A 24,086-nucleotide genomic window follows, 5' to 3' on the forward strand; every position below is an offset into this window, starting at 1 on the left:
ATCTTGGTATTACAAATCAGAATTTTTCATTACATTTCTCTTTTCTTGAGTCTCAAGTGCTGGGTTATTGAATCCATTGTGTTATATATGTAAATTTTAAAGTGCAAATTGTTTTTATTTCATGTGCTTTTAAAAATGTTGATTGCAGATAGAAGGTGCTATGGATAAGAATTTGTAACTGCATACAAGTAGGCATTTTAAAAAACTGTGCATCATTTTATTTTTTTTTAAGTTTATTTACTTATTTTGAGAAAGAGAGCAGGGGAGGGGCAGAGAGAGAGGGAGAGATAAACTCCCAAGGAGGATCTACACCATCAGTGCAGAACCCAATGTGGGGCTCAAACTTACGAACCATGAGATCATGACCTGAGCCAAAATCAAGTCAGTCACTTAATTGAGCCACTCAGGTGCCCCCAAAACTGTGCATCATTTTGAATATGCATGCTCATACTTTAGGATTAGTGAATTAGAAGAGGAACATTACCATTTAGAGTTTCCATAAACTTGCATTCACTGATTGCCCAGAGTTTAAGCACAAGTGATTTTAATAATATCACAACCTCACTCAGTAACTCGCAGCAGCTCCAGACTCGTCTTTTGTCTTTATTTGGGGCCTATTGTCTACCACCCAGTTCAGAGCTTATTGGTAGTTTTTTTTTTTTTTTAAGTTTATTTATTTATTTTGAGAGAGAGAGGCAGAGAGAGGGAGACAGAATCCCAAGCCGGCTCCATGTTGTCAGCACAGAGCCTGTTGCCGGGCTCGAACCCAGAACTGTGAGATCATGACCCAAGCAAAAGTCAAGAACCAGATACTTAGCCAACTGAGCCACCCAGATGCCCCTGAGATTACTGGTAGTTTTAACCAAGATTCAGTAAAGTCCTTTCTTAATTCTATAAATTTTAAGAATAATTGTTTCAAAGCATAAAATACCAGAAAATTATAAATTGAAAAACTGAATACTAGAGTTTTATGAGAGGAGTTTCATCAAAGCACACATTCACATCCTGCAGGGAGCCTAATGGTGGTACCTCACAGAGACTCCTCCCTCCTCTTTTCCTCCTGGACACATACAACTTTAGCACATTTCCTAGATGCTCTTCTTCGGGTCATGTGACTGAGTTCTGGCCAATGAAAATTATGCACACCATTTGTAGGTTTGCCCCTAAAAATCATCTTGCACAGGCCTCCAAGTCCTGTCTTTTCCTTTGAGCATCGGATGCACAGAATTCAAGGAAAGACTGAGGTTTGGGGGATGGAAAGGCCACTCTGAGGAAGTACATGGAATATTTTTCCCCCTCTCCCTCCCATTGCACTTGCACTGGATCGTGACTGGAGCAGGAAATGAACCTGTATTGCATTAGGTCCCTGAGGTTGGGGGTTGTTTATCATAGCAATCAACACACGATGTGTGATACAGTTGGTAAAGGGAGATAGTGGGTAGGAGAATGAGAAAGCAAATATCCTTGCTTTCTAGTTTGCCACTAATGCTTTATTATTGTGTGGAAATGAATATAGCAACAGCAAAATCACGTGATATGAGTGCCAGACACAAATAAAAAACTTACTAAACCAATATATTAAGGTTCAAATATAGTTGAGTATCTTGCTACCATCTTGTTTTTTCCTTTTCTTCAATCAAGTTCTGCATATCTGTGTCTGCAGACATACCTGTGTCTGCATATCCAAATTCTGCATATTTCCCCAAACATATATAGCTGTTGACTTGTCCTTAGAACCAATTATTCATGTCTTCACTCAATATTCCCCCCCCCACCACTGATTATTTAGCTCCTATCCTCCACTCCTTTTCTAAGTTCTTAAAATAATTTTCTATGTTGGGTGGCGGGGTGGCTCATTTGGTTAAGCGTCCAACTCTTGGTTTTGGCTCGGGTCATGATCTCACGGTTTCATGGGGTCGAGCCCCACATCAGATTCTGCTCTGACCCCATACAGCCTGCTTGGGATGCTCTGTCTCCCCCTCTCTCTGCCCCTCTCCCATTCATGCTGTCTCTGTGTCTCTCAAAATAAATAAGTAAACTTAAAAGAAAAATAAATAAATAAAATTGTTTTCTGTTTTTCATAAGTTGTTGATGACCACTGAATTTGCGAGGGGAGGAAGACGTAATCAATTATTTCAGCATAGAAATAAAAGCCAGTTTTTAAAAATCACAATTTTTTATCGTTAAAAATTAACTTTTTTTCCTGTTTTTTTTTCTACCAGATATTACAATATGTTATAATGTTATGGTAATCAAAACCAGAATAGTGATAATGCCACAACAGACAGATCAATGGATTGAAGTAGAAGACCCAGAAGCAACCTCAAGTATACATAAATGTCACTGTTCTGTATACTGAAAGTATACAAAAAACGTGTGTGTGTTTCTGAGCCTTCAGAGTGAACATCTCTGGTTCCCTATATTATGTTTTATTTCCTTTCATTTATATCTATATCTATATCTATATCTATATCTATATCTATATCTATATCTATATCATCTATATCTATCTATCTATCTATCTATCTATCTATCTACCTAGTAATACCATGGTGCACTAGCAAAGCCTCCAAAGAGGCTCCCAATATTCCCCACCTCCGGGTTCACACCCAGTGCTCTTGGATCACTTGCTCTGGGGAGGCAGGCTGTAGTATGAGAGGAGGCTCCACGCAGCCTCTGGACCAGCCCATGTGACAAGGAACCGAGGGCTCCAGCTGGCAGCCAGCAAGCAACTGAGGCTGCCAGCAGACATGTGAGTGAGCTTGGCAGTGGATCCTCCCACAGTTGAGCCTTCAGATGACTGTGGTTCAAGGGACAGCTGACCCTGAAACGCTCAGCTCTGCCGCTCCCAGGGTCCTAACCCTCCCATACCGTGGGAGATGATAACTGTTTGCTGTTGTAAGCTGCGCTGCTCAGTTTGGGGGGTAATTGGTTACACAGTAGATAATTAAAACACATGGCATATAAGTGAAATCAGCAAAACCAGGGTGGGTCAGTGATTAGTAAGTTAGATGCTTTGACGGGTTTTGACACTTCTGGTGCATCTTAATTGTTTTCCTCCGAAGTGTCCCCTTTGGGTAAACAGTGTTAAGAGTGGTTACCAACAGGACATTAGAAAAATTAACAATTAGCTTTGGGAACTAAAGTGTAACCACAGCATTATTTTCCATTTTATTAAACGCATTAAATAGTATTGCAGTGTATTTGTTTCTATTAAAAAACATGATATTGGACTCCGGGAGAAAAGCTATTGCAAATTAGTCTGAAAACTCTCATTTCTTTCATAGCAACGTGTAATAATATCATAATTGCTTAGTGGGAGTTCAGAGATGGACTGACTTTAACATATATTTAAGCATACTACTATAGACAAACAAGTTCCCCTGCAGTATTTGAAGATAGTCATTTTCTTGTAAACATCCTCCTTTATGTTACTAAGATGGTTTGCAGTCTCTGTCACTGTTCTTGGCAGAAAGTCAAACTTAGCAGAGTAACTGTGTGGATTCTAACAATGTCTGAATTAGTGAAGCCCCAAATAATGAAGATTTATTATGTGTAAGGGAATTAGAAAAGTCTACAATCCCAAGTTATGAGTCAAGGCAATAGCTCCCAGCCGCCTTGTGACCCTTCCAGAATGATATCCCCGGCATTCTCCATGCTTCACTAAGGTTGGAATTCAGCTTTTGGTACCAAGTTGTCTCAATCTTGGCCACAGTGGTAATTTCATTTTCCCACTTGTTTTCCCTCAACTAGAAGGACTAGGGGCAATTGATTTTTCCACGTAGAAAAAGAAATTGGATTCTTACTTCACAATCTAAAAAAACAAAACTTTTTTTCCCACATGAATCAAGGGCTCATATGTAAAAAGCAAAACTTCAAGAATTTTAAAAGCAAATGTAAAAATTATCTTTATGACCTTGGAGGAATGTCTTTATCAAAAACACAAAAGTTGCAAATCATAAAGAAAAAGATGAGAAAATTTAACTGCATCATGAGCTATTCTCTCTCTTTCTCTGTTTTTACTCTTAAATATTACATTACTAATAAGCATTTTTATGGAGAGCAATGTGATTTAATAAGCTTCATTATTTTTGCAATTTAGGTATAAAATTTAGTAATACAAAATAAGGAATGGGGCTCTAAGTTTAATGTGTGTGTGTGTGTGTGTGTGTGTGTGCGTGTGTGTGTGTGTGTGTGTGTGTGATATTCTTGGTTGTAATGGCTATCCTAGTCTTATTTTCCTCATTCATATTTTTCTCAATTATTTTCTGGATTTTCTCACTTATTATTTTCTTTTGGTGCTGTAGTATCTTTGTAAGTTACATCAAAACTAATGAAGTAGGGAACAAATAAATAAGTTGAACAAACCATTAGATTCAATTTATGCTCCCAACAAATAACCATTTATAACTCAAGCCTTCAAAAAATTATAACAATTTCATAATGAACAATGGATAATTTATGGAGACTTTGTGGCAGCAATGAATACAATTATGGGTAAACTGTCTCCAACAAATAACTTCTGGAATATCCACACTCCTTATAATCTCAGAAACAGAATAGCAAACCTATCAGTAAGAGATAATATTTTCTAGTCATTTGAGGATTCAGTTTGTTAGATTATGTCGTTAACTTTATCAGGTTGTGTCTTATATTGCATTCGCTAAATGGAAGACTAGCTACTCAAACTTTACCTGAGGTTCCTGTAAGCCTTCTCAGAATACAAAGAAGGATGCGGGACCAGCTTTTGTTCTTCACAATTCCATGTTGTTATATGATGCAGAAGTTACAAAGCTTTCATCAACAATTACTGACTACTTTCATTGTCATCCCCATGTGGGAGTTCTGAAAGACCGTTTGAAATTCGCTCGAGTAACAGAAGAGAGTGCACAGTGCAGCCTTCTGGATTAAACAAAGAATAAGAGAAAAAATCTTCACTTCTATCAAAGGTGCAAGCAATGGAGGGAGCATCAACACAAACAAAACAGGCATCAGCCAGAAAGCCTATAGGAAACCATGGGAGGAAGATCAAAATCAGATTCTTAGAAGGTGAATGGTACAAAGAAAATGCAATGTTATTTGCAACCGAATTTTTACAAAAGAGAGACAAGTCTGAATAGACTATTATTAGCTAGACACTTCTTCCCAAACTGAGTTTCAGACAGTGGTTCAAGTTACAAGGAATCCAGCAGTACCACATACAATACTGAGCAGGAGTTCACAAAAATATTCTGCCACTAGTGTCTTCAGACCAACCCAAATCATCCACAATCAGTAAATTGCTAAAACCGAATTTATGGAAAAATCACGAGTATCTCATACATTTTTCTAAAACGATTAGGGTTTAGATGGTTTATGCATGGGGGTGCATCAGAAAAATTCCAAAGATGGCTTAATAATCCCTTATTACAGTTAATTAATGTCATTATAGCGGTTGAGAAAATTCCAGCTCAAGGTGAAAAGCCCACATCATTCTAGACTTATTCACACCTTTCAGGGACCTAAGTATCTTATATCAATATCATTCTATTTTAAATGTACAAAATGATTTACTTCTTTGACACTAAAAAAGTGAAATGTCTAATTAGAGAATATATTCAAGATTTATGATGACACCTGACAGATAATATAAGAACTTCCTAAACTTAATGCACTATTATAAATTGTACCAATTGATCATATTAGCATAAATGTCAAAGTAAGATTCTGAATACCTGAAAGTAATCTTACTTTGGGAGGGAAGAATCTAATCAGTGAATGGAACTCCTGTGATAATCATTATGGTGGTTCACATATTCCAGGCTGTCTCTCTTTCTCAACACACGGTAGGATTGTATTTCCTTGTGCGCTCGGAATTAGGTGTGGCAAGTGATTTCTTTGGCTAGAGAAAGCAAAAAAGGCAGTGTCTCCTTCCCCACATCCGTTTTCCCCTCCGGCTTTGTGACTGACAATATTTAAGACGGCAGCTGCTCAGCCAGCTGGGAGCCCGGAGAGATTATCAAAGGCAGAGTCCGACTTCAACCTGCACTAGAAATAGAGCAGAAGCAAGAAATAAGTCAAATTGATGCTTTAAGCCACTAAGATTTTGGAGTCTGTCACTGTGTCACAACCTAACCAATCTTGCCGCGATACCATAGGCAGAAGTATGCAAAAACATCATTATCAAGAGTGAAATAAAGAGATTTTTGGTGTTTATTCTCTTTGAAGAATGACTAGTAGTTGTTAGGAGAAAGATATTCCAAATTACGTCAGTTTGGATGTAACAAAGATGTGGCTGCTGAAGTGGGGTATAGATGGTATATGTTATGATACACAATAAAAGGGACAATGCGGGGCGCCTGGGTGGCTCAGTCGGTTAAGCGTCCGACTTCAGCCCGGGTCACGATCTCGCGGTCCGTGAGTTCGAGCCCCGCGTCGGGCTCTGGGCTGATGGCTAGGAGCCTGGAGCCTGCTTCCGATTCTGTCTCCCTCTCTCTCTCTGCCCCTCCCCCGTTCATGCTCTGTCTCTCTCTGTCTCAAAAATAAATAAACGTTAAAAAAAAATAAAAAAAAAAGGGACAATGTTAGTCATGTCACAGGCAACTATTGTGCATTCTTTTGCGTTTATTTATATTAAATGCATAGGAAAAAATATTAAGAGTTTATTTTTTAGAGTAATTGATTCTCGTTCCATTTGGGCTCCGATATTTATTGTCCTGAAATGAGCCAAGGCAGCAATTTGGGAATCCTTTTTTTGCTTTGTTTTTAAAATTCAAATCATATTGTAGATACCCATTGACTTTATTTAAGGGTTTTTTTTTTATTATGTTAACTTTATGAGGGAAGGAACATCGTTGTTTTGTTCAAAGCTCTGTCCCCCATAACCTAGAATAGTACACATAATAAATAGACTTAAAATAAGTATTTTTTGAATGAATGAGTGAATCTCTATTCTTGCTAGAAGTTTTCACTAACTGCAAGGTCAATGTTAGCTCACGGTCTGAAGTGGCTCTTTCCACAATCCAAATACCATTTTAAACTTCAGTCAGAGAAGTACAGGTATCTTTCACTTTTTAAATGTTCACGTTCCACTACTTTTCCTTTATGAAAAACCTACATTAGGAGTATGGTACTGTCCCTGTTTTCACTAAAGAAAAGAAACCTCTAGAGGACTTTGCTTTTACGGAAAAGGCGGAGAGCGAAAATAGCATTCAACATTTATTTTGCAGTGAGCTGTTCCAGGAGCAGCTTGCGCCCTGAGCAGAGAGGAAGAGTGGCCACCCCAAGCCCCTTCCTAGGATCTACACTCAGCAGCTCAGCCTCAAGCCACCGTGGCTTTGAACCGTGACGGTGAGCGTCTGTGTTTTGGCTTAATTTATTCTGTGCATCCGTTAGCAAGATGTGTCCTAAGGAATCAGAAAAGCTTAAGGGAGTTTATTTTTTGGATCTGGGAATGCTCAAAACAATTTTCCATAGACATTAACGGTAATTGCTTCTCTCCTTTCTGTCATTTGGGGTTCTGAAAGTTTTCGGGGGGTACACTCTACTTTGGGGTAGCAGAGGAATCCTGTATCGTGTCTAGAAAAAATGAAGGCTCTCTACTCTTCTTAACCTTCTGGAGTATAACATTTAGTTAAATTCTAGTACCGCACACTAAGACCGACATTAATAAACTCAACTGCAGTGTTGTCTGAACTTTTTTTTAATACCATGGTGACCCCAGAAAATGATAATATTTGTAGGATACAAGTCGGGGGGAAATGCCTTGCTGGGCCACTCTTAGGCCTGAGGGACTAATACACTGTCAAGAACTAACGTATTTCTCTTAGAGAATCTTTTGTTTCTAACAGAAATTGTTGTTTGAGTGCTGATAACGAGAGAATATTTACATGACGAGGAGAGAGACCTTTGTTATGTTGACGAACTCTTCCGGACCCAGGAGAGGACATACAAATGAACAAGGTGCTTCTGTCACGTACATGCCAAGATCACCACAGCACCCATAGGAAATGATAAGATTTTGGCACACTTGTGATACACTGTTTGCGGAGTTCTGCTCTGTTGTGTCAGGAGAAAAACAAGTGAGATGGAAGGAGAGGCCTTGAAGCCACAGCCTTAATAATTAGACTAGCCCCAATTAATTAAGTACCTCCAATAAAAGGCACTCTGCACGTATTGGCTTATTTAACCCCTTTAACAACTACATGGGATGGGTATTATTTCTTTTCCTTTCCATTAAGGAAATCGAAGCTTAGACATTTAGTGTTATATTCAGGTCCATGGGAGTGGTAAATGCCAGAGCCGTGTTTTGAATCTAGGCCGGACCCCCAGATCCCACATTCTTTTCTCCGCAAACAGCAGGACATAAGAGGCTTCTGTGTGCCTAAGTGTCTTCGAATGTTAAAGGACTCTTATGTGACAGAGAGAATAGAAAATTCTAATACTGTAGGAGGTCAAGCTAGTAGCTATGAGTGGAATCGTGAAGGAAGACAGGCTTTACCTCAGAATAAAGAAGAAATGATAATCTCATGAAGGTAGAACTTCTCCCCCCATATGGTATTTAGCAAGTGATTACTTCTTAGGGAATTTTAGAGGAGACTCTTGTTTGGATGACCTCTGCTTTCTTCCAACTTCAAGAGTATGATGTTATTGGAGTATAAAAAGCATGAGAAGATCCTTTTACAAATATCGCTTCTCTTACATGAACTTTCTAAGGAGGGATTTGTATTTTAGATTAACTACAGGTGGATGAAGAGCTCATTTGTGTTCTTGATCCGAGAGAGAAGGATCAATAATTCTCCAAAGAGTTTACAAGTGCCTTTGTTAGAAGACTGCCCTATTATTCTGCACCTTCCAGGGCCTGGGCCTGGAGTTTTCCTTCTGAAAAATCAAAATACAGTCTGCAACTCCCACCACCGCAGGACTGAGATGGACCAAAGAGTATCCATTACTTTCCATAAGTCTTCCCAAAGAAGTGAATGGACACCAATTAGCAAGAAATCTTGAAATCCATAGATTGTCCTACTTTGGGGAATGGTTTAAGTGTTTATTTCATGTGATTTTGTTGGTATGTGTAAGAGAAAGCACTGTATTTATTTTCAGATTTTCTCCTCTTTTTTTTAAAGAGGGCATAATACCTTTTTCATTTCCCCACCACCTCTTTAATAAACACACTTCCAGTTTTTACTTTAGAATAGCAACTAGTCTGATAAATCAAGGGTTCTCTAAGAAGAATATTTGTATCCTAGGGGCACCTGGGTGGCTCAGTTGGTTAAGCGTCCAACTTCAGCTCAGGTCATGATCTCACGGCTTGTGAGTTCGAGCCCCGCGTCGGGCTCTGTGCTGACAGCTCAGAGCCTGGAGCCTGCTTCGGATTCTGTGTCTCCCTCTTTCTCTCTCCCCTCCTCAGTTCGTGCTCTGTCTCTCTCTTCTCAAAAACAAATAAAAACATTAAAAAATTTTTAAAAAAGAAGCATATTTGTTTCCTTGAGTGATTAAAATAATTTGCCACTGACGTGGTATAGAGAACATGGAAGACCAGCCAGCATCTCTGCTTGCTATCCCCCACCAGTGTTCTCCCAGGCTTTGTGCCTTTTCTCTCTCCTCTTTACTTTCTTTCTTTGTCTCTTTTTAAATGTTTATTTATTTATTTTGAGAGAGAGAGAGAGAGAGAGAGAGAGAGAGAGCGCACAGGGGGAGGAGCAGAGAGAGAGGGAGACAGAATCTCCAGCAGGCTCTGAGCTGTTAGCATGGAGCCCGATGCCAGGCTCGAACTCACCGACCCCAAGATCATGACCTGAGCTGAGATCAAAAGTCAGATGCTTAACCGACTGAGCCACCCAGGTGCCCCTCCTCTTTACTTTCTTTAGGAGTCCCACAAAGAGTCTGAAACGATTTTGGAACTGTAAATGTTATCTCCTTGATCTTCATTCTCCAAAACCAAAGGTGATTAAGAGACAAAATCTAAACCATCACAGGGAAGGAAATTCTAAATAGAGATGTGACTGTTCAATCACTTGCAAATGATCTCCCTTTTCCTTGACTAACAGTATCCTTCCTTACAAGGAAAGAAGAATGATTGAAGACACGGAATGTCTAGTGGATCTGGATTCTAGATAATTCTGTCATTAATAGCATTAATCATTTGTTAAATGAAGGTGAACACAAAAAATATCAATAAAATTTGCTGAATGATGTCTACCTAGATAAAATATCTACATGATTTATTTCCTGTCGCATTTTTCCTACTATTTTTTAAAAGCCAGATCATAGACAGGTGATCAAAAAATGCTTGTTGAATAAACAAATGATATATCATGATTGGGAGATAATGGTAGAGATAATTATAATTGTACAGGTGATTATAACTCCATAATCCTTGATATCCATATTTAAGATAACTGCCTGGTAAGTGAAACCACCTTAAAACTCAAGTCCTTTCAGTTGCGTAGATTCATTAATAAGGATCTAAGACAAACTCAAAATCTTAATTTTGCTTCAAAACAATAGGACCAGTGATCATTTCTTCTTTGACAAGCCGAGAAAATGACAGAGTGTTTAAGAGTGCAGGGACGCCTGGGTGGCTCAATCGGGTAAGCGTCTTGACTTCAGCTCAGGTCACGATTTCATGGTTCATGGGTTCAAGCCCCGCATTGGGTTCTGTACTGACAGCTCAGAGCCCGGAGCCTGCTTCAGTTTCTGTGTCTCCTTGCCTTTCTGCTGCTCCCCGACTCATGCTCTCTTTCTCTCTCAAAAATAAATAAAGATTAAAAAAAAAAAGAGTGTATATTCAGGTTTGAGACTGTTGGAATCCAGCTCCATCACTTATCAGCTTTATCACACTGAGCAAGTTTCTGATCTAGGTTCTCTCATCTCTATCTATAAAATGGGGATAACTCAGAGGGCTATTATACATGGGATAAATCTTGTAAAGTACTTGGCATATTTTAAACCCATATACTATCTCTAGAAAGTATAGTCAGGGGCATCTGGCTGGCTCAGTCGGTAGAGCATGTGACTCTTAATCTCAGGGTTGTGAGTTCTAGCTCCATGTTGAGTGTAGAGATTACTAAAAAAAATAAAAATAAAAAAAATCTTAAAAAAAAAGTGCAGTCACTATCTTTTATTCAGTACCAGAAACTTTGTTATTCTGAAGTCTGGGGACATAATACCATGGAGGTTTGTAAATGGGTTGATGAGTGCTTCTAAGCCTAGGCAGAGTTCAGAATATTATCCTAGAAAATAAAGAAGAATACTGTGTAAATGGAGTTGCAAATCTCTTTGTATTGAGCTGGCCGTTCAGTACCGTAACAATCTTACAGACGCTCAAGTTATTCAAGTTTAAGACAATCCCTGATGAATTAGTTCAATTGCTGTGATGTGGGCCAAAGAGCAAGGTTACATACATCCTTTTTGAGAGAGAAATACCATTTTATATTAGTTTTCAGACTCCTTCAGTTAGATTTTCCACTGGGGTGTTTTTTTTTTAACAACATTTAAATTTAACTTCTTGTTCACTTTTCTTACTACTTGTTTTTGTCTAGCATGATTTTTGTGCCTTCAGGTGCATATGAATTATTTATGCACCCATATGATTTTCTTTTGACATCTCCTTGCTATGTTTTAAGTGAAAAGTTATGAAGGAATATTAAATAAGATGAGAGCAAAGCCAAGGGAAATGCAATATAGTTATGTGTGTGTACTGATAATTCTAGTCGTCAAGTCTTAGTGGACTCAGCTGAAAAAAACAAAACAAAACAAAACAAAACACGTACCTGCCTTCACAAGTTGTTCATTTTATATCACCCTAAGGCAAGATTATTTCCTAGAAGACATCATTCTGTAATATAACCCGTTCTCACCTCTAAATCTCCCTAGCCCCCACTCCAAATACCAGGTAATTTTACTAAATCATAATACATTTTGTTAGTAGTGTGGGGAAAGGGACTAAATGAATGTTGGATCATCTATTTTGCCACTGGGTAAATTACAAAGTTCCATTTCTCTGAATCAAATGCATTTGCAAATCAAACCCTGCAGTAGCTGCAAAGAAGCAGACATTGCTAGACTCATATTTTACATTCATTTTAAGTCATAAATCTTTAGAGTGCCGTTTTCAGTCCACAGATACAATTATATATCTCTCTCCATGCTGTTCACAGAGAGTAGAAGAATTTGCCACTCTTGCACTATTCTATCTGAACAATTCATATCCTTAACAGGTCTTTCACAGAGACCCATCTCTCCCTTAATCTTCTCCCAAAGCCATAACACTCATGCATTTTTCTATGATGGAGAGACAGTTTTAGTATGAAATGCCCAACTTTGCATTTTCATCTTCAAAATCTCCTCTCTGTAGGGAGTTAGCCCTTTTCTTGGCTTTCAAGTAAAGAAAGAAAGAAAGAAAGAAAAAAAGAAAGAAAGAAAGAAAGAAAGAAAGAAAGAAAGAAAGAAAGAAAGAAAGAAAATGGTGTTTTAAGTCTAACTTGACCTTGGGTGTCTTTATATCACCTGACACCTGTTTCTTTCTTCTATCCTCACGGTTGGCCATACGACTTTTGTGTTAAAAATTATACCTCATCCATCACAGAGTTAGAGATCAGAAAAAGTGCCTATCAAAACTGTTGTGAAAGGAACCATGTGCTGACTTTCAACTGGCTTTCCATGAAGGCGCTAGGTAATATATTTTAGTAGCTTGTGGCATTCAGAAAGCAAGATCATAGGGCATTAAGTCAACTACAACAAACAATAAACATTTTTTCCCCCCTCTACTACCTAAACCTGCTCCGATATATCTTGTGGAATCTTTTATTTCCTTTTCTTTTGGTGACAAAAGAAACCATGCTGTTATGTAAAATGACCTCTAAAACAACAGTACAGTAATGGGGTTAGAATAGTGTGTTTGGAGAGTAAAAATCAAGAATGGCCTTGCTCTGGAATTTTTAACAGTTCTCTTCTCTTGGTGTCCTGTGAGTTGATTTCTCTTTCTGTAAAACATACACTGCCTTTTATCTACTACAGTAAGAACAGAAAAATAATCTCAGAGAACTCTCAGCCTGGTGTTTTATGAGAACTTTAAGGTTTTTTAAAACAATTTTTTTTTTAAGGATCACAAGTTCATTTACTTCCAGATACCAGCTGTGTTGTAGCTTTACATTCGCAGTCCCTGTATATCTGCTATTTTAGCTACTGACACCATTCCGTGTTATTTTTTGTGGCCTAATAAAAAAAAATTAGATGCTGAATGGCCACCACAAATCTAGATGTTTGTCTTTATTTTTAAAAAAAAATTTTTTTTTTCAACGTTTATTTATTTTTGGGACAGAGAGAGACAGAGCATGAACGGGGGAGGGGCAGAGAGAGAGGGAGACACAGAATCGGAAACAGGCTCCAGGCTCTGAGCCATCAGCCCAGAGCCTGACGCGGGGCTCGAACTCACTGACCGCGAGATCGTGACCTGGCTGAAGTCGGACGCTTAACCGACTTCGCCACCCAGGCGCCCCTAGATGTTTCTCTTTAATGTAATACCTCTATTAAGCAGTTTATTTTAACTTCTCTCTTTTCCAGATTGTCCATGTTGGAAGGTATACTTTCTAAGTTCCTCTCCAGCAATGATAAAATTGACTAGATTTGATAAATCTTTCTGTGTATAGATGTTCAAAACTCCTATTGATCCACTGTGCTTCCATGGTAAAGAAAGAATTGAAACATCAGCCCTAAAACAAGATAACTCCAGCGCCAGCACGAAGGAAGCCAGCCAGCTGCTGGGTAGTTCTGATACCAGAAGGATTTCAAAACCTTCCCTCTGTAGACGATCAGTTACACACCCACACGGGGGGCATCAAATGAAGGTGGTGACCAGGGTGGAGTGGATGGAGCTCTGCAAATCCTCCAGGTCAGTCCGGCCAACCTGTAACTTAACTATTCTCATGGAAGTGCTGTCACCAGACTCCTAGGTCGGTGGCTTTACGCCGCCCGGGGGGTCAGAGGGAAGGCATTTTTTTTTTTTTTTTTCCTTCTCTCGAGATGGACGGAGAGGAGAACTCAAAATCGATTGTGCTGATCTCACAGGGACATCCTGATACATACATAAATTTTGCTTTGAATATTATTTATTTTGAGAGAGTGAGCATGTGCAGGCGGGAGAGGGGCAGAGAGAGAGAGATCGGAGAGAGAATCCCAAGCAGGCTCTGCACTGTCAGCACAGAGCCCAGCCCGTCAGGAGGCTCCATCTCACAAACCATGAGATCGTGACCTGAGTAGAAATCGAGAGTCAGACATTTGCCAGACTGAGCCCCCCAGAGGCCCCCGACATACCTTTTTAATACTGTCATGGGAATGAGCTACTCTGTGTTACCAACAAAGAGTATTTCATCTTTGACACCTGAGGCTGTATGGTTAGGTCCCATAAACCTCCCTTTCAGTCAGTAGAGATCAAAATACATGTGTAAATGTTCTGCCTAAGTTCGGTTTAAACCCATTCAGATAAGGACCAGTGTTTTTCAGAGAAAGCTCAAGAATGTGAAAAGGTGGTTACCGAGGGCTTTCTTTTTAGGAGCTGCCTGCCAGGTACGTAAGGATGGGATGAGATGAGCAGACGTGGGCAAGAAAGTGGCTCACTTCTGCTTCCAGCAGCCCATTTTCCATGACTCGTCAGGCTCTGTGTTCCAGTCTTTCCACAGGCCGCAAAGTTGAGCCGGAAGCAGATTCGGCCACATCAGTAATGTTGGGGACCAGGCTTTTTAGGAGGTGTGGACGATGTGTAGCGGATACTGAGGCGGGTCTTCGTCCCTAAGAGAAAACTGTGCACGTTGCTTTCTTCTCTTTTCAAGATTTTTATGTAATTGCTCCTGGATCGACTACACGCTTTTCTTTGTTGCTGTTTGCGTTCTTCCGTTTTCACAGTTTTTGACCTGCAGAGCTCAAACAGCCGGTCTCATCTGGACAACACGAAGAGATTATTCCCATTGTGTTGTGTGTGTGTTCAAAAATGTTTTGTAACAAATGCATACGTGAGCTTGACAGAAGAGTCTCACGTTACGTTTGCGCTGAGGCTCAGAATACAACCGTAAATGCCAAACAGGTGCTGGAAAGAGCCTGCAGCAATTATAGCAGGGATGACACATCAGGAGCTGTCATAATGACTTAACAATTAAGGGTTAGCTGAAGATCTTGTTAAGCTCAGGAGACTGCTCAGTATCATCATCGCGTAGATAGAGGTGCAACAATTAAGCCGACTTGCCCCGCCATGTCCTTGTTCAGAACTGAAACCGCCGTTTGGATTCATGTTTCCTCGTTTCCCGACAGGCTCATTTTACCAAATGACAAGATTAGGTGACTGGTAGGTTTTGACTTGCTTTTTGTTAAGAGGTTTATTTTTATGTGTTTTCTATTAAATGCCCTTTGCCCCCAGCTTAGGCTGTGAATGAAGTTATATATTTTGGCAAACTGTGCTCAAGTCACAGTTGTCTTTACTTCATAAAGTTATGTTGGCTATATCTAATGCAATTCTTTTTCTTTAAAAAAATTTTTTTTCTTAATGTTTATTTATTTTTGAGAGGGAGAGAGGGAAAGAGCGTGAGCCGGGGAAGGGCAGAGAGAGGGAGACACAGAATCCGAAGCAGGCTCCAGGTTCTGAGCTGTCAGCACAGAGCCCAACACGGGGCTCGAACCCACAAACTGTGAGATCATGACCTGAGCCGAAGTCGGACGCTCAACTGACTGAGCCACCCAGGCGCCCCTGTAATTCTTTTTCTTATCAACACTGAAACACTGTTTGGGAGGAAATCAACAAACCATCCTCAAAGTCAGCTGAAAATCCTTTCACAGATTCAAAGTGCTAACCAAATTCTTACTGACATCCGCGTACAGAAGGGTGGAAGCTAAATTTGATTTCTTCTTCCAAACGCTAAAATTCCAGCTCACTTTTATTTTCTCCAAAAAAATTTGTCTCGGCTAAGATTTCAGTTCCACGTGTACCATTCCTGCTTTCCTTTATAGGCTATAATTAAGTCTTTTGTTTGCTCCAACTGCAGTTCATTCCTGGCACTGGGTAAAGAGCTAAGATGTTGCTTCTGCCCATTCTTCCCACAAGAAAAGTGGAGTTAACAGCAGAATGATTACTGGCTTTTCTAACGTGAATCATAATACACATGACAAAACAAATTCGCCTTAATACAAAATGGAATGTAGAATCTCATTTCATCAGCGACCTGTCAAGTGGAGCCACTTATAAATTCTAAAATAATATTAATCTGTGCAATAATGTTTCTTTCTATTTTCATTCCCCCAAACAAAATGACGTGCCCATTCTTGGGTTTTTGTGTACTTTCCCTTTTTAAAAGCAATTAACAGACTCTGTTAAAGTATTGCTTCACTTCTTCCAGTCTGGTTTTTTTAAGGTCAGAGTTAAATTCAGTGTGTTTTAGAGCTAGGTGCTGGGAGAAACACCCTTCTTTCTGGTTCTTCTAATGGAATGTCGAGTCATTTTCCTTATTATGAAGGAGGAAAGTGGGCATTGGGAAAAACAAAACTGACCTCCTAACCTTAGGCTTAGTAGATTAGGTGTAGGATAAATACCTAAAAAATACTTAGCCACCTGAAAAACAACAAAAAGCTTAACAGTTTTCAGATGAATCTTGCATATTATTGACACCTCTGCAATTAGGCAACTGAGACCTAAAATCTAAGAAAATTTTAAGATTATAAAATGGGTCAGGAAATGGGAATTAAAAACTAGCCTTCAGACTCTTTGTTCTGTGTTTCGTTGACCAGATAAAAGGGGCTCTAGCCTTTATCTTCTAAAAACATACTCTCTCTACTGAGTTTTTCTGGGATTGATTGCAGACTTCACAGTTCTCTGTCTACTAAAGGAATTTTGCAATATGACCTTTTCTTACGTACTTGAACTAAGTTGCCCATGAATGCCTCTACTTCAGTCAGACTTTCCATGAACGCAGTGCAGTGTATTTATTCCTGCTTCTTTGCTAATGCTCCACCCTTTTTCCAAATAATGCTGTCTGTAATTCCGCTTTCCCCTGTTTGGCTTTCCACCCCTGGGAGTTCAGCTCTGGTCTTTTTTTCTTGTTTAATGTGTATTTATTTATTGTGGAGGGAGGGGCAGAGAGAGAGAGAGAGAGAGAGAGAGAGAGAGAATCCTAAGCAGGCTCCGAGCTGTCAGTGCAGAGCCTAATGTGGGGCTCGATGTCACAAACCATATCATGACCTGTCAGCTCTAGTCTCATCTCCTTCATTAAGCCTTCCTTTGATGCCTGCAATTAATGTCAGTCTCTCTGTCCTGTGAACTCTGAAACTTATATCTATGCTATTTTATATTTTTATTTTGTTTATATACGGCTTTACATCACATGTGTCTTACGAACCATAATTTATTCTTTTATATCCACCTGCAACATAATAATTTTACACATCTTACTTAATTGAATCAAAGGGTTAAAAATGGTCAATGGGCTCCTTTTGAGGAAACTAAGTGTTATACACTGAATGTTTGTATACTGCCCTCTCCCCCATTCAAACGTTGAAGCACTAACCCCCAGTATGAGTACCTGGAGGTGGGACATTTGGAAAGTAAATAGGTCATGAGGGTAGAGCCCTCATGAATGGAACTAGTGCTCTTATGAGAAGAGGCATGAGAGGGTATCTCTCCCCACCATGTGAAGACACAGCAAGAAGGTGGCTGTCTGTAAACCAAAAAGAGAGCTCTCACCAGGAACCTGACAATGCAGCACTCTGATCCTAGACATTCAGCCTCTAGAACCTCAAGAAATAAATGTTTAAACCATTTAGTCCATGGTATTTTTTTTAAATTATTTTTTATTTTAGAGAGAGTGTGAGCAGGAGAGAGGGGCAGAAGGAGAGAGAAAGAGAATCTTAAGCAGACTCCATGCTCAGCACGAGCCCAACACAGGGCTCCATCCCAGGGCTCTGGGATCATGACCTGAGCCAAAATCAAGAGTTGGATGCTCAACTGACTGAGCCACCCAGGTGCCACTATGGTGTTTTTGTTATAGCATTCCAAACTGACTAAAATACTTAGCAAATGAATCAGAGAACAGAAAACCCAAACCAGGTGGTTTAATAGAAAGGACTTAATATGGAGAACTAGTTACAAAAGTGTTGGAAGAGCTAAAAAGGCACACAACAAATGGTAAAGTCAGAGATTAGTAATAGCAAGAATTTTCCAGCACTTCCATGGCTGAAGAGAAAGAGGAGGTGCTTTCACCAGAGTTTAGGAGTTGGGGCTTGGGCCACCAAGAATAGGGCTGCGTGGGAGAAGCTGGGACCATGGAGAAGACACAACTGTTGCTGGAAATACTGTCCAAAGCAAGGAAAGAAGGAAAGGCATACTCTGGCTTCTCCCCACCTCCCATACTCCATACTCCTGCTAATGACTTTTATTGGCCAAACTAACCAGAAGCCAATTGGCAAAGAAGCCTGGGCAATGTATTTTGCAGAAATCAAACCTCTGCGGTACAGAACGGAGCAGGAGAAGCAGAGGAAAGGAATCTAAGAATAAATAGACGAACGATTAACAATTGATAGGCCAGAATTGAACAAATCCAAAGCTATTCTACATGTGGTGAAACTACAAATAGTTCAAAGTAACTCCTAAGTAACTAGTTTCTAATATCTTTGTTAGGATTACCATTTCTGAATGATCACAATGATTGCTTTAGACTTCTTAAATAACAATTTATGATTGAAAAGAACTGCCAAGATTTTCTATCTTTGGCCTGTTGGTCCAAAGGATTACAACTATTCCGGCACCTGTCACCTCTAAAGAAATAATTTCCAAAATACATCTTTTCACTTAGTTCTCTAAATTCTGGCTACTCCCTCACTGATACCTACTTAATAAATTTTCCACCTGTTAGCATATTGAAGCTAATCTCATTCTTTTGTTATTAGCTAAGACATTTTCATCTGAAAGAAATAGAAATCCAACTCTAACTAGCTTTAGCAAAGCAGGCAATGTATTGACTTGGTCTAACTGGGAAATCTAAATCTTGCATTTCAGGCATAGCTAGATCCAGGAATTTAAAAGGTATCACTTAAATTTTGTTTCTATCTCTGTCTGTTTTTTTCTCTACCTCTTCTAACTCTGCTATGCTTGCCTTTATTTTAAGTTTTAATTTAAATTCCAGTTAGTTAACATACAGTGTAATATTAGTTTCAGGTATACAGTTCAGTGATTCAACACTTACAAACAACAGCCGGTGCTCATCACAAAAGGGGGACTCCTTAATCCCTATCACCTATTTCATCCATCCCCCCCACCACCATGCACACACACCCCTCCTCTGGTAACTATCAGCTTGTTCTCTATAGTTAAGAGTCTGTTTCTTGGTTTTTCTTCTGTCTTTAATTCTCAGACACACTGGCTTCTTGTGTGACATATGTAGAATTAAGAAAGAGCTCTCATTGGTTGGCTTGGATCACATGCTCACTTAGAGAACCATTCAGTGGGGACAAGTCTGTGGTAGATTCTGATCAGCTAGACCTGGATCAGAAAAGTACCGCTTGTAGACGGGTTGAGGGTGTGATATTTCCCATCCAAATGCCATTGCAGTTTGAGGAGCAGGTTGTTTCCAAAGAAAAGGACACTTAGAAGATAAAAAACATGCACTCATTACATTCTTCCTTCCTTCTCCTCCTTCTAATTTCTTAAAAAATTTTTTTTGTTTTTGTTACTAGAATTTTGTCAAGCATGTTATAAACCACCTAGTCCCTATCTCTTGCTTCCAGACCCGAACAATCCTCAAACCCTATAACTTCTTCCTTGAAACTAATTCTATTATCTGTCATTTGCTTTTATTTTCACTGTTACTACTTTAATTTAGACCAGATTTTCTCATCCTTGGTGCAATTGACATTGTGGGCCAGATATTCTTGGTTGTACGGTGTCCTCCTGCATGTTGTAGGATGTTTAACTGCATTCCTGGTCTCTACCAATGGATGCCAGAAGGACTCTGCACTGTGTGGGTAACAAAAAATGTCCCCAGATGTTGCAAATATCTCCTGTGTGTGTGTGGGGGGGTAACATATGCCCTGGTTAAGAACCTCATATATAGACATTTGTTATCTTATACTTGGGTTATTATGATAGTCTGTTAACTAGTGTTTCTCTTCCCATTATCCTTTTACTTTTTTTCTATATGGTATTGCCACAATAGTATCCTTAAAGCACCACACTGAAAATCCTTTAATAAAATTTTTGTTGATTTTTCTCTACTGCCCACTGAATAAAGACCAGACTCCTTAATTTGAAATCTGTATTTGAACCCATGACCTATTACTACTCAGCTCAACAAAAAGGAGTGTTTTGCACTCAAACTGGACCACCCAATGTTCCCTGGCTCTGCTTGTGTTTTCCAAGTTGTTGGCCTGGCTGCTTTGTAGGCCAGCACTGTCTTCTCTCAACTCAACCCATCACACCCTCAAACTTCTACACATTCTCAAAGGCCGAGCTCCAGCGCACCTTCCCTTTTCCCCTAGGAAATATCCCTTGTGCCTTCCTCCTTTGTCCCCAGTATCCCCTTATCCTCATTTGCTGTCACCTTTTACAACACTCGTGTTGCATTTGGGCACTTGTCAGCCATTTGATTCATAGCACGTACACCTTGCATTACTATGATTTATCTTAATATCTTATCATTCCAACCAGAGGGAAACGATTGAAGCACGTGATACTATCCCTGGCATCAACACTTAGACATGTCTTAGGCAGGTTATGAATTTTCTTGTGTTTCTGTTTTCTGATTCGCTTAATGGAAGTAGCCATGACCTTCCTGCCTATTTTACTTGTTTTTTTTCAAGAATAAAATAAATAAAATGAATTCATCTTATAGGGATACTACACAGGATTACATGGTGGTTATTAGAATCCTCAGAAGATTTATGGTGACTTGCTATAGATGGTCAGCATATATTTGGGAATAGATGGGGAAATGAGAACAGAATCTTTATTCTGGAGAAGTTATTTGTGGATGTGACTGGAACAGGGACCAACCCAGTATTTTGTACTTTCACGTAGATATCAGGTTGGTTACCATTGTAATAGTTATACGGGTGGCAGAAAAGATGGAGTCATGGGAATATAAACTGGTGCAGTCACCTTAGAAAATAGTCCGGTAATATCTCCAATAGTTAAGTATAGACTTACCATGTAACCCAGCAATTCCACTCCTAGGCAATTACCCAAGAGAAATGAAAGTGTATGTCCAAAGAAAAACTTGTCCATGAAGGTTTACAGTATTATTCATCTTAGCCAAAATGTGGAAACAACCCAAATGTCCCTCAACCGATGAATGGACAAGGAACATGTGGTATGTCCCTTCAGTGGAATATTATTCCGCATAGAGAAGAATGAAGTATTGATATATGCTACAATGCAGATAAATCTCGAAAACCTCATGCTAAATGGAAGAAGATGGTCACAGCAGATCTCATATCATATCACTCCATTTACATGAAATGGCCTGAGTAGGTAAGTCCATATGGACAGAAAATAAGTTAGTGGTTGTTTAGGGCTGGGGAAAGGGGAAGATGGGAACAAAGGAGTGATATCTAAAGGGTATAAGGTTTCTTTTTGAGGTGGTAAAAATGTTCTAAAATTGTGCTGATAGTTGCATATAAACTATGAATATACTAAAATAGTACACTTTAAATTATACACTTGAAATGTACTGTATATGAATTATATTTCAGTAAAGCTGTTATTTAAACAAAGAAAACAACAACAAAAAATGAATTAAAAGTACCCAACAACTCAAAAACCAACTAACCATTAAAAAAAAAAAAAGATCCATAGTCTACCAATGTTTTTTTCAAGTTTCTTGAGTCAAAACCGATAAGATAATGAGAGACTAAAATGTTAAGTCTAGGAACTGTACCATGCATGTTTTTGATGTTTAGTCTGTTATTGGCTCCCAATTCATTCTTATTCCCCTGGCAGAAACTGTTCTGCTTTCTCTCCTTCTGTCTTCTTATCTGACACTGAACTTGGTGACTCATGGAGCCATAGAATGCTATTAACTTGCCAATACTAATTCTCTGTTTTTAACTTAGCTATTTCAGGTTGTCAAACAGAAAGTTTTACCATAAAGGACTATTTATGGTGAGATATAGTGAAGAAAATCCTGTGCTCCCAAACCATCGAGAACACTTGAATGACGTCAGTTTCTCCCAATGTGCATAAATTGTGGCCAAACAGTTACATGAAAGAAAGTGTAGGCAGACTATGACTGTTGTTGTCAGAGGCATCCTGCCTTCTTCACTCTCTCAGACACATGCTAAGATCACCACTGAATTGCTGAAGAGTTTTCATTTCTCTGTGTAATAATAGGTTGTTCTACATCAATTTAATTTCATTTTTCTTAAAAAAATGTTTTTAATCTTTATTTATTTTTGAGAGAGAGAGAGCTGAGGAGGGGCAGAGAGAGAGGGAGACACAGAATACAAAGCAGGCTCCAGTCTCTGAGCTGTCAGCACAGAACCTGATGCAGGACTCGAACTCAAGAAACGCGAGTTCGTGACCTGAGCTGAAGTTGGACGCTTAACCGACTCAACCATCCACGTGCCCCAATTTCATTTTTCTGGTCTATTTTTTTTTAAGTATAATAGAAATGTATGAGCCTTGAACCCTTTCCTGGGGGTGGACGTTTTAACCTACATGAGTCAACTGGCAAGTTTGGGTTTACCATCACTCTTGCAAATATTGTCTCTAGTGTCTCTGACATTCTGGGTTTCTTGACTGGCACAATGGCCTCTGTGTCTTAGCACATCCAGTGATCAGCTGACTCCTCTTTCTCTTGGTGCCAGAGAGAATGGGATGGAGAAGACTTTTTTATTCTTCCCCCTGTTCCCTTGACCCTTTAGTCTCTTCAACAGGAAAACATCAGATGGCACGACATATATAATATCTAGCAAAGCCTAGTCATAGTGATAAATGGAAAATGAATGTTAACATTTATTAAGTGCTTACTAGTTACCTTTCACTATGTTGGGTGTTTTACAAAATCTCAACAACGATATGAAAATGTACTACTATTGTGCCTATTTTATATGTGAGTAAACCAACTTGCCCCAGATCCTAGGCAGTCTCAGAAATGTTCTTAACCACTGCCGAGATGCAAATTCTAAATATGGTTGACCCTTGAACAACGTGGGAGTCAGAGAGGACACCAACTTCCCACCCCCAATCAGTCAAAAATCCATATATAACTTTTGACTTCTCCAAAACTTAACAACTAATAGCCTGTTATCAACTGGAAGCCTTACCGATAACGTGGATAGTTGATTAACACATACTTTGTTATAGGCACTATATAATTTATCCTTACAACAAAGTGAGCTAAAGAAAAGAAATTGTTTTTAAGAAAATTATAAGGAAAATAAGATAAATACATTTACAGTAGTGTACAGTATTTATTGAAAAAATCCACATATAAGTGTACTTGGCAGTTCAAACCTGTGTTGTTCAAGGGTCAAGGGTCAACTGTAGTTTGGAATGTTCTTTCCTTTCCTTTCCTTTCCTTTCCTTTCCTTTCCTTTCCTTTCCTTTCCTTTCCTTTCCTTTCCTTTCCTTTCTCCCTTCTCCTTTCTTTTCTTTCACGTAGGCTTTCCACCCAACAAGGGGCTTGAACTTACAACCCTGAGATCAAGAGCCTTATGCTCCGCCGACTGAGCCAGCCAGGGACACTGAGTTTGGAGTTTTCTTTGTACATTTAAAAGAAATGACCACAAGATGCAGGTTTTCACAACATGAGCGTCCATGTGCTGGACATATTCTGTTTGTCCTCCAGATCTTCTGTACATTTTCCCACTCTGTCTTGGCTACCAGGAGTTGACCTTGAATTGTGTTGATGGCTCCCTTACCCTTCGCCCCAAGCAAGAGATTGGAGGGAGAAGGGGGAGAGAGGTCAGCTCTCTCCTGCCTCTTCATTGCCCACTGGCTGAGTCCTGCCACTACAGGTGCGTGAAGCTCTTGTCATATGGCTCTTTCCACTCAGCACTTTCTGTCTCCGGGTTCCGGCAACCACTCCCCACTCTGTCTAAGGGTGGTAACACCTGCAGTGCCAGCCCTAGGA

This window comes from Lynx canadensis, chromosome B1 (genome assembly GCF_007474595.2).
Source record: "Lynx canadensis isolate LIC74 chromosome B1, mLynCan4.pri.v2, whole genome shotgun sequence".
In the NCBI taxonomy this organism is placed as follows: Eukaryota; Metazoa; Chordata; class Mammalia; order Carnivora; family Felidae; genus Lynx; species Lynx canadensis.